A 13,690-nucleotide genomic window follows, 5' to 3' on the forward strand; every position below is an offset into this window, starting at 1 on the left:
CATTTTCCTGTAAAATTGTTTTCAGAGCTCACATACCTCGGTGCTAAATGCCATAAATTTTCACACATTTCTGTACTGTGAAATAGGTTCTGAGATAGCTATAATTTTCTGCTGCCACAGATTCATTTCTTGCATGAGATCCTTTGAATGCTACAAGCTTTCTCATAACACTAAGAACTTTACATTTCAGTTGAGGCCCATTATTTTCATCAAGTAGTCAGGTACATTGCCATATAGCACACATTGTGTGTCTGCTGATAAGGACTTATGAATTACAGTTCTTTAGGTCTCTCTATGTCCTGGCCTTCTCTGCCTCATCATTTATAGCGTAGTGTTACACTGTAGGTTATGATCATTCTACTACCTGCAGCAATTTAATTTTGCATTGGCATGTAACTGTATTGTGTATGTTAACTAGTAGTTTTTCAGCCAATTATAAAGATCAACTATAAGGATATATAGGTGATTTCAAAGGTATTAAATGGAATCTTATTTAGCACCAATTAAATGAGTGTAAGGAAAAATGACAGCTAGAAATACGAAACAGAACTTCAGTGTGATTCTTTCTTACTAGCACTTTTTTACTAGCACTCAGTTGCCTGAACTATGACTATGGCCCAGTTATAATAGTAGTTCTAGGGTAGAAGTTCCTTAAAATGCAGGCTGGAGACATTCCTTTTATTTACATACTTAGTGATGCCTATGCTTTCAGAAGAGCAAATACTATTGAACAGTCCTTTCAAAGATCTTCATATGTTCATGTATATAAATCTGTTACAGTATTTCATCTGCCTTTTTAGTATACAAAACAGATACATAATTCCTCACAGGAGGGGGGAAAAAAAAATCAGTGCATGGAATCTAGTGAAGGTCATTACTTCTAATTGCAATTTTAACATTTCAAGAAATACGGCCTACTATTGAGCTAAAAGAGTAGATTCACAGTTTCACAGCTGACCTAAACTTACCAGTAATTTTTGTCACTCTACATAAATAATGTTGGAAGTTTTTTAGCATTTTCAAGATTCGGGCAGATAGTATGGCAAATACTGAAGTTTTACTGGAGGAAGTTTATATATACATTAAATAAATATTAACTTTTTTTTTTTTCCTTAGCTGGTATTTGGCAACTCAGAATTTACATTTTCTTTAGTTCTTGTTCAAATGTTTTTAAACACAACTGGAAGAACACATTAATTCAGCCTTCCTTTTCTGCTGAAAGAGCTTTATGTAGCCAGCAAGTACTTTAGTGCTATTTTGCTGGGCAATGGATGTCAAACATCAAGATCTTCCTCCCTTTCTTATGACTGAAGGTGAAAAGTCTTAAATACACAAAAAAGTTCTAAATTTAACAAGTGTAAAGCTCAGGAATCTCTTCTTCAGCAGATGGCTGAAAACTAGGAGTTCATAAAAAAATGTTCCATTATTACCATTGTATCCGATGTAACATACAGTCTCATAGATATTTTCTAACTTTTTCTTGATGTAATGCATTTAAATAGTTGGTTAATGTTGATGCTGTAAAAGGAATTTTATCAGAGATCCCATCAAAAATTCATCTTCTTTTTTTTTTTTTTGTAACTCTATGACACCTGAAAAAGACCATATAATCAGAACAGCATCAAAATCATCATGAGAATGTATTTGATGTTTACCATTTATTCTTCTCTTTTCAGCCCCTTTTCCAAGAATGAAATTAATGTTGTGTGATTTCTTGGCCTCAGACTGTCATGAGAATCTTGAATCAAAACTGCAAGGCTTAGAAGCTAGTGTTAACAAGTAATCTGACAAAAAGAAATACATGAAATTTATTCACTAATTTTGGTTGCTGCTTTAGGGGAAACAGCATATATATGAGCAAAAATCCCTGTTAACTGGTTGGTTGCATTCTCTTTCTCTCTTAAATTTGTTTTGATGATGATTCTTAGTAACTATATTCATGGTTGTATAGAATTATAGCTGCTTAACAGTGTGAAAGTTCTCATACTAGTAATAACTAACCAAAACTGTATTTTGCTTCAACTTCATGAAGTAATTTCTGTGCTATTTTCTATCAACACCACAGAGACAGCCCATGAAATAGTAGGAGGCTCCAACATATTCTAATGTTTCTTCCTGGTCACCTGAAACTTCCTTTAATATTGTCAGAATAACCTCAGCAACATTTTGTATGCAGAATGATGGCTCTTTTAACCAAGGATGATTCATATGTGTTCACCCGGTCAAAGTGTATAGCTTTACTCAAAGCAGAAAAACTATCTTGATTTATACCAACTGAAGGTATTGCTCAAAACAAAAACAAAGACACAAATAAACACACAAACACACACACCCCTACTAAGAAAGAAAACTCCAAAATAAACTAACTATTTACCTATTTCATATATAAGGTTTGCCCCTTTTTGTTTTTTAATTTCTCTGAAGTGGTAAGGTTCATTTTGTCTAAAAAGACCATTTCAGCACTGAGCAAGTTTGATGGAAAGCCAGTAAGATACTAGCTGATGAGAATACTATTTGTCTTCAGCAGGATGATTACAATTAATAACCAGCTGATTAGGCCACAGGGTATTCAAATGTTTGGCTTGAGGTTTTTTATGTGTTTTTAAGAGTTACCTCATATGTTTGATACAAAGGACTGCTTCATATTTTTACTGATGTAAGTACTGATGCCATTAAAAAAACAAAAAGTAAACACCCAGTCTATGTCATGGAAAATATAATACCTTAGAGATTATTTTCCCTGCTTACATTATGAAGATAAAGCATTCTCACAGCCTGCCTCTGCTTTCCTGACTCAGGGCCAGGTTTTCAAAGGTATCTCACTGCCTAAGGTTTCAGACTGGCACTAAAATTCATTGTTTTCTCTTCTAGCTATATTCTTGTGGAAGATAAAGCATTCAAGGAGTCACTCTTCATGAAATTATTTCCTTAAGAGGCTAAGAATTTCCCAAATCAAAGAGGTTCTATAGTAGTTACGTGATACCCATACAAACCATGGGTATTCAGATACATCAGTCTAGCTGAGCTGATTACTCTACAAGCCCAGGACACACTAATATCAACTGTCTCTGTGTCTCCTATGACAATATAATCAATGTATAAGGAGGAATTTCTAAGCCTGGGACAATGACGTTTTCATTTGAACTCAAAGGCTAAATGTGTGTTCTTTGTCCACTTGCAGCACAAATACATTAAGAGTGCCCAATGGGATGGGGTATCTAATGGTCTCCCATAGGATACCTGGTGATAATAGATGTAGCAGACATAGCAGTCAATATGCTGTACTGGTAAATGAGTTTTAGATCTGTTGGCTTCCACTCAGTTCCTAGCCAGTGTTCACAACCCACATAAGTGAAGTTTGGTTAATGTAAGTAGATATAGCATGATATTTTACGCTTGCAGTTAAGAGTTATTTAATAAAGAAAATTATTTTGCTTTCAAATAGAAAAAAAAATTGTTGTTGGTTTTGCTTTCAGTTAAATCCAGAACGTGCTTGTAAACTTAAGGGTCCTACATGATAGGCTTACATACTTAGTGTGGACAGAAGATGTTTTAAATCTGTTGTGATAGAAAATAATGGAGAGACTTAGGTAAATGCATACATTTGAGAGTGTGTTTTGATGTTTTCTCAATTAAAGAACAGAGATGAAAAATAAGAATGATTGTGCATCAACTACCTACATTTAAAAAAAATAATTTAAATCATTATCTGACAACTAGCCAGTGTCAACATTACAGGGGTCCTCAAACTTTTTAAACAGGGGCCGGCGCTTGGATGCAGTGGAGGCAGTCATCTGTGGCTGCTTGGTTTCCTTCCCACCCCCCGGCGGGGAGGTCTGTAAATAATGGGGGCCAGATTGAGGACCCTGGGGGGCCATATCCTGCCTGCGGGCTGTAGTTTGAGGACCCCGGTCAACAATATATCTCCAATATGTTTATACAATTGATTTGATAAACAGTTTTAATTAATACATATGAAAATCACTATGTAGAAAAAAAATAATATTTTCACCAAGTGCTATAAATCTATTAATCAACACTGATCGATAAAGTACATCATTTTTGAAACTATCCCTTTCTTTGTCAGGAAAAGCCTTTAGCTTATTAAAGACATAAATCAGTACACAGATTTGTCTCTGCACCACTACAATGTACACCTTTAATAGAAAATGTTAAAATAAAATATTTACTGTTGGTGAAAGTGCATGCTTGGCATAGTGTATATGATTAGTTTCTTTTCCTACATGTTTTGCTAATACCTGAAAGAAATCAATAATTTCCAATATATTTTGAGACAAGTTTATCCATCACATGTTTTTGTATATGCTGTCTGGTGCAATGTTATCACAAAACATTCCTTTGCAAATAAATATCTTCCTTGTAAAGACCTATTCTTAGCAGCTAAGTGCTTTGATTTTTCATAGAATCATAGAATGGTTTGGGTCAAAGGGACCTTAAAGATCTAGTTCCAACCCCCCTGCCATGGGCACAGACACCTTCTGCTAGACCAGGTTGCTCAAAGCCCCATCCAGCCTGGCCTTGAGCACTGAGAGGAATGGGGCATCTGCAGCTTCTCTGGGCAACCTGTGCCAGTGTCTCACCACCCTCACGGTAAAGAATTTCTTCCTTATGTCTAATCTATCCTCTTTCAGTCTAAAGCCACTGCCCCTTGTCCTATCACTACATGCCCTTGTAAAAAGTCCCTCTCCAGATTTCTGGTAGGCCCCCTTTAGGTACTGGAAGGCTGCTATAGTGTGTCCCCGGAGCCCTCTCTTCTCCAGGCTGAACAACCCCAACTCTCTCAGTCTGTCTTCATGGGAGCGGTGCTGGAGCCCTCTGATCATCTTTGTGGCCCTCCTCTGGACTCGCTCCAACAGGTCCATGTTGGGAGCCCCAGAGCTGAACGCAGCACTCCAGGTGGAGTCTCAAAAGAACATAATATAGGGGAAGAATCACGTTCCTTGACCTGCTGGTCACACTTTTGATCCAGCCTGGGATATGGTTGGCTTTCAGGGCTGCAGGCATACATTGCCAGGCCGTGTTGAGTTTCCTATCCACTAACACCCCCGAATTTTTGTCCTCCAAGTGGTTCTCAAGCCATTCTCTGCCCAGCCTGTGTTTGTGCTTGGGATTGTCCCAACCCAGGTGCAGAACCTTGCACTTGGCCTTGTTGAACTTTGTGAGGTTTGCATAAGCCCGCTTCTCAGGCCTGTCATGGTCCCTCTGGATGGCATCCCTTCCCTCCAGCATGCTGACTGCACAACACGGCTTGGTGTCATTGGCAAACTTGCTGAAGGTGCACTCAATCCCACTGTCAATGTTGCAGACAAAGATGTTAAACAGCACTGGTCCCAGTACCAACCCCTGAGGAACACCACCTGTCACTGATCTCCCTTGGACATCAAGTCAACAACAACTCTTTGACTGCAACCATCCAGCCAATTCCTTATCCACTGAGTAGTCCACCTGTCAAATCCATGCCTTTTCAATTCAGAGACAAGATCTGTTCCATGAATTTGCTGGGCACAGAGGTGAGACTGATGGGCCTGTAGTTTCTCAGGTCTTTCTATCTGCCCTTTTTAAAAACAGGTGTTACATTTGCTCTTTTCCAGTCAGTGGGAGCTTCATCAGATTCTTTTGACTTCTCAAATATGATAGATAGTGGCTTAGCCACTTCATCTGCCATTTCCCTCAGAACCCATAGATGCATCTCCCAGGTCCCATGGACTTGTGCACCTTCAGGTTCTTTAGATGTTCTTGAACCTGATCTCCTACAGTGGGCAGTTCATTCTCCCAGTCCCTGATTTTCCTTTCTGTGACTTGGGCAGTGTGACTGGAGCACTTGCTGGTGAAGACGGGCAAAAATTTTTTCAAATACCTCAGCCTTCTCCATATCCCAGGTAACCACATCTCCCGTTTCCTTCCAGTGAGGCCCACATTTTCTCTAGTCTTCCTTTTGTTACTGTTGTACCTATAGAAGCTTTTTTTTTTTTGTTGCCCTTGATGTTCTTAGCCAGATTTAATTCTATCAGGGATTTAACTTTCTTAACCTGATCCCTGGCTGCTTGGACAATTTCTCTGTATTCTGCCCAGGCTACCTGTCCTTGCATCCACCCTCTGTAGGCTTCCTTTTTGTGCGTGAGTTTGTCCAGGAGCTCCTTGTTCGCCTATGTAAGCCTCCTGGCATTTTTGCCTGACTTCCTCTTTGTTGGGATGCATTGCTCCTGAGCTTGGAGGAGGTGATCCTTGAATATCAACCAGCTTTCTTGGGCCCCTCTGCCCTCCTGGGCTTTATCCCATGGTGCTCTAGCAATCAGATCCCTGAAGAGACCAAAGTCTCCCCTCCTGAAGTCCAGGGTAATGTGCTTGCTATGCACCCTTCTCGCTGCCCTAAAGATATTGAACTCCACCATTTCATGGACACTGCATCCAAGGCTGCCCTTGAATTTTGTGTTTCCCACAGTCCCTCCTTGTTGGTGAGAACAAGTTCCAGCATAATACCTCTACTTTTTGGCTTCTCTAGCACTTGGAAAAGGAAGTTATGGCATTCCAGGAACCTTCTGGATTGCTTATGACCTGCTGTGTTGTCTCTCCAACAGATATAAGGGTGGTTGAAGGCCCTCATGAGGACCAGGGCTTGTGAATGTGAGGTTGCTCCTATCTATCTGTCTACAGAGGGTATTTTTTGGTAAATGGATTTCACTACCACCCTACAGTTCAAGTGAATTCAATACTAACTCTAACAGATACAGAATCTTAAGAAAAAGAAACAAAATTAGTCTTACCACTTTAATGCAAACCTTTCAGTCACTCAGCCAGATTTACCAAGTACTGTTGAGATGTATCCACTGGCACTCTTAGATAATGGCAAGAGCTCAGAAAACAACAAATTAAAAACCAACAAGACCTTATTATTTCCTTCAACTTGTAATTGGACAAACTTCTGGTGCAAAAAAGAGGTAATCCAAGAAAGGCATGAGGATGATGACCTGACAGATAGCCTATTCCTTTTCCTTCCCACAGACAATGCAATGAGGAACAGGAAGACAGTGAAAATCTGCTGGATTCTGTGAGTACACTATCACCTGGATTAAAAAAATCAAACCACAAGAATTTCACTAAGTACATATCTACCCTGATGATCACTCAAGTCAGGGTAGTCTGTAGCCCATACAGACATGTCTGAATTGTTGATTTCAAGGGTCATATCAAATGCACAAACTTGCTGAAACACTCAGCTGATGGTGTTGTCTGTACTGTTATTCATACTCAAGTATTGTTAAAATTAACTCAGGTTTGTCTTCCTGCTATGATCAGAGATCTCAGAAGCAGAAAGACAGCTAAAGAATTGAACATCTGTGAAAATTAAGTGTGGAGGCAGACGTTTCTAATCAATCTCAGGGCTTGTCTACACTGGTGGACTGTGTCATGGTAGAGAGATATTGAAAATAACAAAGGTTCTGGAGTAAGAATTGTAACAGCATGTGAGAGTTTCTGCACGAATGTTAAGTGCCTAGTAATGCAGCATTTAATTCATGATTTTAATTTCATCCTAACTGTATTTTTCTGTGGATGATAAATCAGGAAGTAATGCTCTGGTGAGGAGAGTTTTAAAAGCTACAACAAGTTAACGTCTAGAAGAAAAAAGGTCTTGGGAAAAGTAGAATCTGAATGTTGGAGAATTTGGTCCAAAAGTGAGCTGGGCCCTGGCTCCATTAAAAAAAGGCTCTGGGCTCTCTACAGTGGAAGAAGGCTAAAAATTTTTGCAAAACAGGTTTTCTGGGAAAGCTTGATGAAAAATAAATAGGTGGGAAAGGGAAAGGGGAATATCATATGTCTTTTCACCAACTAGTATAGTCTTTGTTTCTTCCTCCCCTTCATTGTTCCTGTGGTGATTGGGTCACTGGTCCACAAAACAGTAACTTGATGACACTAGTAATGTAGTTATAGCTTCCTCTGGAGGCTTTATCTGGCTTCCTCCAGCAAAACTTTCCATTGGAGGGATGCCCTTTTGGCATTTCAAACACTTCTTGCTACTTTCAGTTTTACAGTTCGAAATGGTTTAAATTTCTCAAAGGAAGTTCACAAATTTGAATGATTTACTTGCATACTGTAGGCTGAGCAGGTATTGTTTCTGAAGTATTCTTCCGCTGAAACTCTGGATGTTCAGTCATATTATTAGTGAAGTTGGAACTTTTATGAAGTCCTAATAATCAGTGTGGGCAGCTGGGTACATGCTTGCAATACTTTCAGAACTGCTGATAAATCTTACAGGTACTCCAGGATCACTGCATATTCTGTGCAGAGAGAAAAAAATAAAGGTTTCCAGGCAATTTTCATCACACATGCAGCAAATAATTTCATTTTGAATAAGCAAAAAAACAGCTCAAAGGCTGGCATATTGAAGATTTTATTTTTGCAACTTTGAAGAGGTAAATGATTAAATGGTATTTTTAAAAAAATACGGCAACTCACCTATTTTGTCCTCCAAGTCTTCATTAACTTCCAGAGGAGTTACTAACCCCTTGCTGATCACATTTATGAGAAAATAGGCCAGAATTCCTCTAGCCAGATAGTCCTATGAGATGTCAAAGGCCTAAAAGAGGAGGTTCTAAACAGTCACAAGTAAGAAGATTATTTACAAAGACTTTCATGCTTCCTGTCCAACCATACTTGCCAAGATTAGTTGGAGAAGAGAAAATTCTGTCTTCTAAGTCACAAAGTCTTACTCAAATCAGTGCCATGGGACAACACACATATGCGAGACCATTCTTTCATATGTGCTTATAGGCTTAAAGACAGCAACTATCAAGCTCTAGGGATATTGCTTAGCATTACCCACCCCAATGCATTTGCTCTGTATGAACCGGCACAGAACTATGTCATGAAAATTAGGTTAAGAACTAAAAAGCTTTAAATTTAATGCATTACTTTGGTTAACATACTCTTCTCTAAATGTACCACTTCGTTGATGTTTCCAAGTAACTTCACAGATGGGCAAACCATTTGCACTGTCAGGGATTTAAGTGCCTGCAACAGTGAATCCAGAAGGAGAAATCATACTTCAGGGATGTCACTGAAGTAATCTTGAGGTAATATTTTCAAAGAAGAAAGACACCAGAAAGGAATCACAAGTGATGTTTCAGACTTCTGTTTCTTCTGTCGTAAACTTTTTCTTAGGTTCCTTAGCTAGCTCTTTCTGCACTGTTAATTAATTTATCTTTGCCTGTAAGGCTTTATTCTCTTTCTGGGTCTACTGCAGCCCACAAGTGCTGCTTAAAAACTTGCCTATTGTCTCTCCTGCTACGGATGTAAAAAAAATGATCAATTATTTTACTAGGTTAGCCACCTTTTAAGAGATTCTGTAGAATGACATTCTTTATCTTGGTTAAGAAAAATATACAAAGAAAATATTTTCCAAAAACTTGGCTAGATTTGTTTTTGTTGCTGTTTTTTTGCACTGTGTGTAGGTAGAGGTTGGCTACAATATGGCTGAAGTGGCAATCTGAGCATTTCCCCGATTTGCTTTTGCTTGCCTAAACATGTTCTCTAAAACAGTGGAAGCATGCTGGGCCTGTTAGCAAATGCGGGGTTTTTTTAATGAATGGATGAATTCTGCCATGGTCTAGCAATCCTTAAATGTTACATCTTCAGGGAATAAATCCACCTCTGCTATTTTTTATAACCTTCAGTCAAGCTGTACGTAATGACCTGGCTAGTTATTTCTATGCCTCGGAGGGGAAAGAAGTAACAACCAAGAGAACTTTCATAGAAAAGGTTTTAATGCATCAAGACACTGTACATTTTACTCTACCTTGTTCTCATGCAAACACTACTGTAATCCATACTTTTCATTCCCTGATAAACCGGAATATGGTGCATGGCTCCCAAAACCTTGTATGAAGCTCTGTGAAATCAGTCACACAGCAAGGCACCAGGCTCAGAAGAGCTGAATACACTGCCTTACAGCAACAGGGGGTTTGTCCATCCTTCACAGAGCCCTACACAAAACCGTCTATGAAACTTCCAGATATTCAGCCATGACCAGAGTCAGAGCCTGCCTCACCTTCACAAGGATTGCCAGAGGACTGCTCAAGTGACAAACAGCACAGCTACAGCTCTCAAAACATGCTAGCCCTTAAGCTTTTCAGTCATAGGTGCTTCTTTCATTTGGAGTCTTCCCTCTGACACTACTGGCACAGCCCAGCTATGAGCCTGGAATGGCCCTGCCAGGCCTAGTGCTCCAGCTGGCTGCTCCACACACATGAATGCTCCTGTTGTCATCTGTCTGCATGGAAAACCACCCAGTGTGGCTGTGCTTGCTTATCCAACCAATTCCTGCCCTTCCTTTCTTGCCACAGTTAAAACAGGCTACTTCAGACAGCAGCAATGGTTCTGAGCTACTAGTGCCAGAAGAATATGTTACCAGAAAGGGGGGGGAGGGGGGGGGCACAATACCCCCCCCCCAACCAAAACCAAATCCAAACCCCATGAGCTTCCCATTTTGCATCTCCGTGTCTCCTGAATACAAAACATTCCTCAGGCTCTTCTTCTTCTCTAATGCTGAGCACCTCCCCCCACCCCACCCCTGGACCTTAGTTACATCTTTAGCAGCCTACAAGAAAATTAAGACAACTCCTGCAAGCTGGACCAGCCACTGTTCCGCCTTTGCTCTTGCACAGAAGAAACACAATTCACTGCAGCCTAGGTTGTCAGTAAGGCATAGTTTTAGGATGGACATGGACAACCCCCCAATACCTTCTTTCTTGTAAGAATGCTTTGTTACCTTTGTCTTGCCATTACATCTTTGGTCTCTGCTGTGAACACATCCACTCATAGGCTAGTCAAGCTTTTACATATATCTTAGCCCACTGAAAGTAAGTTTTTAAGGAAGAGGTGGGGCAGTGATGTTGATCCAGTGTGAAACAGGAAGATCAGGCAAGCATCTTGTGCTGACTACATCTTGCTTTCTATGCTTCGATAGCAGGAGTGACTGAACCTTTACTTGCAGTGTTTTCAGAAATATGCCCAACAGCTTGATAGGGGCACTGGCTCTACTGCCTACCCAGTGTCTCTCCCCATGGAAAGATACCTGCAAAGAGAGAAGCAATAGCAAACTAGCGGCTAGAAAGTGAGTGAGATCTAGAGGAGAACAGAATGCAAGAAACATCTGCTCTTTCTAAAGGAAGGGTGGACACGCCGAAGGATTTCTCTCACAGGTTATCACAGCTACTCACATAGTTCTTATTTTCTCAGCAATCTCAAATTTAACATTTTTGAGGCCAATGACCTCTGGAGCACCCTTTCTTGATGACTGTGAGTGCTCTTGCCAGAAATAAAGCAGTAGGAGGCTGATGTTTGCCTTGTGATTTGATCCCCTGGGGAAGAAACATTTTGTGTCCATCATACTCAGATGCTAGAAGGATCATTCTTTAGCATCCTTGGGTTTGGGTGATTTTGGGACAAGGAAAAAGCCTCTGAGACCTGGGGTGAATGGTAAGGAGAGGTCAATAATAGCGGTCAGGGTGTTATGTGTGTGTACTGCGGCTGTGGACTTTCCTGGGAAAATGAAGAGTCTTATTTCCTACCTGTTGTCTATCCTCAGAGCCACCTGAGGAGTAGAGGGAGAGGCTGATGACTAAAAGGTTTGACTTTGGTCTAACTCAGGCTAATTTTCAGCATGTGTCACAGGCCTTCCCTGTGTCACAGCCTGGGTTCTCTGTCTGGCCAGGGTCGATGATGTTGAATTGGAAAAGCCCAACAAATCCCCCAAGGAGTGGGAGCACTGTGTGCTGCCAAAAGGGGCTGAAGGTCTGTAGTGAGGACAGGGAAGTAAGCTGAGATTCCTGTGCTGGAATTTGTCTCAGAAACAAAGTCACAGATTAGTATACGTGTAAACCTACTTTTTCCTATACCCTGGATTGCACAATGGATGGTCTAACCTGCAATACCTGACACATTTTGAAAGACTAAAAGGTGTAACAGCTTTAGGAAAGTTTCTCAAGTGATGAGGTTTTTGGTCTTCCAAATGTGAGCAAATCCCAAACTCTGGCGATTTGGGCATTGCTAATTATGAAAGATTGTAAGGCAGTACAAACACTTAAGGTAATGCTAGTCAGTGACGGACAATACTATCAATAGGGATAATGTTTAGCAGCTAAATGAAATTTGATTCTGACAGGTAGTCAGTTATAATGTCAATTATAACTGTTTCAAAATGTCAAACATAAGTAAAGAAAAGCCAAGCAGAACAGCTATCATTCTTGAAAACTGCATGACATTTTTAATGAGAGCTATTGCCTTCTTTAAATTTCAGCAGCATTAAAGTACAGAACAGCTGCTCAGTCTCAAAGTGTACTGGTTTGTTAATATTCTTGATAGTTTTGAACTGTGGAGGTGTTTATCTGTCTAGCTGGAGCATATGATAAAAAGTATTCTTCCAGTTAGTTGCTAAATGCAGGAAGCCCAATCTGAAAGTGAACTCACTAGGAGTAATCACCATCTGTATCTTCCCTTTTCTTAAACAGAAAAAAAACAACCCATTCCATGTTGCAATTAAATCATTAATTTGTTTTACATGATAGTAATGGATCCCTCTTGCACTTGCTTTTAAGTTTCCTCCTCTGCAAGCTATTACATTACTCAGAACAGAATCTACTTCACTTTATATGAAACTGCTGTTTATGAAAGTGATGCAAAGGTAACCTGCTTCCTATTTCCAAGCACTCTGACACAAAGCAGACGAACACAATACACAGCTGATAATTTATCCAACGGTAGAGACTGAGCTGGTAATAGCTGTTGCCAGCACTGTGTTGTGTTTTACAGAATACTGCCACTTCCTCTAGGCAGTTCACAAAAATGGGTGAGAGAAGAATGAGATTATTATCTGTAGGGATTTTTTTTTAGCAATGAAATTGGTCCTCAGCTTGTTGTAACATGTCATCTGAAAGCTGCAAAGAAGGTGTGATGAAATGGACAATTTTCTTCCTATTAACATAAATGCTCTGCTTCTAAGGAGCTTGTAATGATCAAAGCACAACAGAAGGAAGATTTTTGGATGAGATCTAAGGATCTTAAAGGTTTGAAAAGAAGGCAGGTGGCTAAACTGGGACTTGCACTGAAGTTCAATATATTAGTCAAGAAACACAGTCTAAAAATTGTATCTTTATGTGTCTTTTTTTTTAAAGTTTCCAAACACCCCAGTTGTCAGAAGCAAGCAGCCCAGTGTTTATCCCCAATTGCTCTGGTTCTGCTCCCGATCCCTTGTCCAGCCGCTTCTTCTGAGGTTCATTGCGGCAGGCGAGCTGTTTACTGTTTCCTCATTTTAGTCCAAGCCTATAGCTTTCACATGCTGTTAGATTCAGCAGTTATACAGGTGAGAAAGTTCCAGCTCATGTCTCCTTTTGTTGTCTTAAAGGTTCAAAACTCTGTTCAGTGTTTCCCTGAAGAAAAGGGTATTCATGTTCTCATGAATGGCATGCAATTCTCATGTGTTTGGGGTTTTTTTTTAAGTTTGGGTTCAGTGCAGAAGGGAATTCAAAATCTGTGAGTTGAGAGGGAAGGATAAGAATCCTCCTTTATGTAGCCTTCAGCTTAGAGTATGTGGCTAGAATGGAATTAAGGAATTTTACTGAAGGACTAGTTACAGGCTTCCTTCAGTTCCAGGGTCTTTGTCAATCTAGTAGGA

Source organism: Falco cherrug, chromosome 1 (genome assembly GCF_023634085.1).
Source record: "Falco cherrug isolate bFalChe1 chromosome 1, bFalChe1.pri, whole genome shotgun sequence".
Lineage (NCBI taxonomy): Eukaryota > Metazoa > Chordata > Aves > Falconiformes > Falconidae > Falco > Falco cherrug.